This window comes from Lutra lutra, chromosome 11 (assembly GCF_902655055.1).
Source record: "Lutra lutra chromosome 11, mLutLut1.2, whole genome shotgun sequence".
Classification (NCBI taxonomy): Eukaryota; Metazoa; Chordata; class Mammalia; order Carnivora; family Mustelidae; genus Lutra; species Lutra lutra.
Genome location: NC_062288.1, coordinates 93,306,426 through 93,309,595, shown reverse-complemented (window position 1 = coordinate 93,309,595; position 3,170 = coordinate 93,306,426).

Here is a 3,170-nt window from a genome sequence, read left to right as displayed (position 1 = left end):
GTCTTGTCTTTCCTGTTTTTATATTTTTTGTTAAAAAATATTGAAATGCAAGACAAAATGTTTGAATTTTGCCACAGGGTTCCAAGGAGGAGCAGTACCATGATGTAACAGAAGTTTGTGGAGCTGAGCCCAGAATCTTTGACCAACAGATTCAACTTGGCTATAATTGTAAGCATTAACTTCCTTTTAATGAAGTACAAAATGAACTACAGCTCTAAAGAAAACAGAAGCTTTAAGCACCGGTAGAGTTTCAACATGAGACTACAAAAGAAAATGACATTAGGTTGTCTCCTCCCGTAGGGTTAGAGCTTAATTTTCCAAGGTACACAACAGATTAAGGGTGATTTCAGCGCATTTTTGGTTGCAGACAGTTCATGGCAATTTCCACTACTGAGACTGGGAAAGCCAATTACTGACTTTCTTTCTTTTTTTTTTTTTTTAAAGACTTTATTCATTTGACAGAGAAAGAGAGATCACAAGTAGGCAGAGAGGCAGGCAGAGAGCGGGGGAAGCAGGCTCCCACTGACTAGAGAGCTTGATCCCAGGACCCTGAGATCATGATCTGAGCCAAAGGCAGAGGCTTAACCCACTGAGCCACCCAGGTGTCCCAATTACTGACTTTCTTAATCTCGCTTAATCTTATAGTCAGTTTGGTTGATGTAACATAGAGAATATTACTTTACTGATGAAAGAGAATGCTACAGATTGAATGTATCCTCCCAAAGTTCATATGTTGAAATCAAATCCTCAATATAATGATGTTAGGAGGTGTTTGTGAGGTAATTAGGTCGTGAGGGTGGAGCTCGGTGAACGAGATTAGTGCCCTTATAAAAGAGACCACAGAGAGCAATGTTGTTCCTTTCACCGTGTGAAGACACAGTGAGAAGATAGCCATCTGTAGTGGGCTCTCACCAGACACCACATCTGCCAATGCCATGATGTCAGATTTCCCAGGCTCCACAACTATGAGAAATAAATGTTAAAACCACCCACTCTGTGGCATTTTGGTGATAGCAGCCCAAGCAGACTAAGACAGGGATAGATAAGGCTGAAAATACCTTGAAGCTGGGGGGCAGGAATGCAAGATAATCTGGCTCTGGGGGGCCCAAAGAGACTAGGTTCAGTCACTCACCATTGACAAAATCCAAAGGCAGAGAAAGGATTGGTGGTAAAACAAGAAAGAAATGTATTTCAGTGAGGCCACCACCCAGAAGAGGGTAGACTAGCATCTCCAGGACTGTCTCCAAAGTGCCAAAAATACTTCCAGGTTTATATAAAGAAGATGTGAGTCAGTGCAGGTGGGTAGTGAAGATCCAAGTCGATCATTATTGCCTTGGGATCAATCATGGGCACAGTCTTGTTGGCTCAGGGCGGTCCTTACTGCTTGAAGGATAGTTTCAGTTTCCATCATGGGATGCTTTACCTGCAGGGTCTTTTGCCAGAGTTGAGACCAGCTCGAAAGAAGAACCCAGCTGGAAAGTCTGAGGTCAAAATGGAGGCAGCTGAACTCCTCTTTCACAAACACTTTAATATGAAGACCCTAGTTACATGATATAGGTGAGAACTTCTCTTTAAATTATCTGAGGAAAAGTGTTAAGCAAATTCACAGAGCTAAAAAGCAATCTCAAGAAATGCTCTCTTCTTGCCACTCACTTTCTGTCAGATGGAGAATGAAACAAAATTTCTTTTTTTTTGAGTGTTTTTTTGAACTGGTTTCAAGTTTAAAAAGCTCTTCATCCCAAGATTATGACAAACATTTGACTGGATTTTTTTTAATTTTATAGTTATATTGTGTACATTTTATGTTTGACATTTTAATCTGGCCAGAATTAATTTTTGATCATACTGTTATGATGTGAGAGAGAGGGGTCAGACTTTGTTTTTCTACTAGAAAGACATTGTCCTCAACTGTAGATCGATTGATTGATCTTTTCTCCATTTATTTATTTGAGCTGCCACCATTCATCACTCAGTGATCACATACGTGAGTATTTATACATGCATGGATATAATCTACTCATTTATATACTCGATTATCATATACATGAGTCTGTTTCTGGATTTTTATTATGTTGCCACAATGTAATTACAGATTTCCATGCCTATATGATACCGTGTTAGCCATAATACCTTTAACTTCAGTTTTCAGAAGTTATTGTCATGTACCTAGGTGTGGATTTCTTTCACTTGGGATTTACCCAGATTCTTTAATCTGTAGGTTTATGTCTTTTCTCAAACTTGGCAAGTTTTTGCCACTATTTCTTTGACCATTTTCTCAGCGCTGCCCCCCCCACCCCATTACTTATCTTTTTCTGGGGATCCAACAGTTCGATCTTTTGTTATTGTCCCATGAGTCCCTCAAGCTCTGTTTAGAACCTCCCCTCCCCACCAACCCCGAACCAGGTCTTTTGTCTCTCTGTTGCTCAGTAAGTAAATTCTAGTAGCTGGTGTTCTCACTCTGTCTTCTGTCATTTGCCTCCTACTACTGAGTCTACCCAGTAAGTTTTTATTTCAGTCATCATAGTTTTTAGTTTTGTAATTTCCTTTTTTTGAGACAGAGAGAAAGGGAGAGAGGATGTGAGCAGGGGCAGGGTGGGAGGTGGTGGTCAGAGGGAGGAAGTCTCAAGCAAACTCCATGCCCACTGTGGAGCCCAACATGGGGCTCAGTCTCATGACCCTGAGATCATGACCTGAGCTGAAATCAAGAGTCAGATGCTTAATTGACTGAGCCACCCAGGCACTCCTATAATTTCCATTTTTAAAACTTAATATTTCTGTTGATATTTTCTTTTTTTTTTTTAGGGTTTTATTTATTTGACAGAGAAGGACAGAGAGAGGGGGAATACAAGCTGGGGGAGTGGGAGAGGGAGAAGCAGACTTTGCGCTGAGCAGGGAATCTGATGTGGGGCTCTATCCCAGGACCCTGGGCACATGACCTGAGCTGAAGGCAGATGCTTAATGACTGAGCCACCTAGGTGCCCCTCTTTGTTAATATTTTCAGGCAGATGCTTAACGACTGAGCCACCCAGGTGCCCCTCTTTGTTGAGATTTTCTATGTTTTATTTGTTCCATGAAAACTTGTAATTGCTTCTAAGAGCTTTTTTTTTTTTTTTTAAATGATGGCTGCTTTAAAATCTTTGTCAGATCTTTCCAACATTTGATTCATCTCT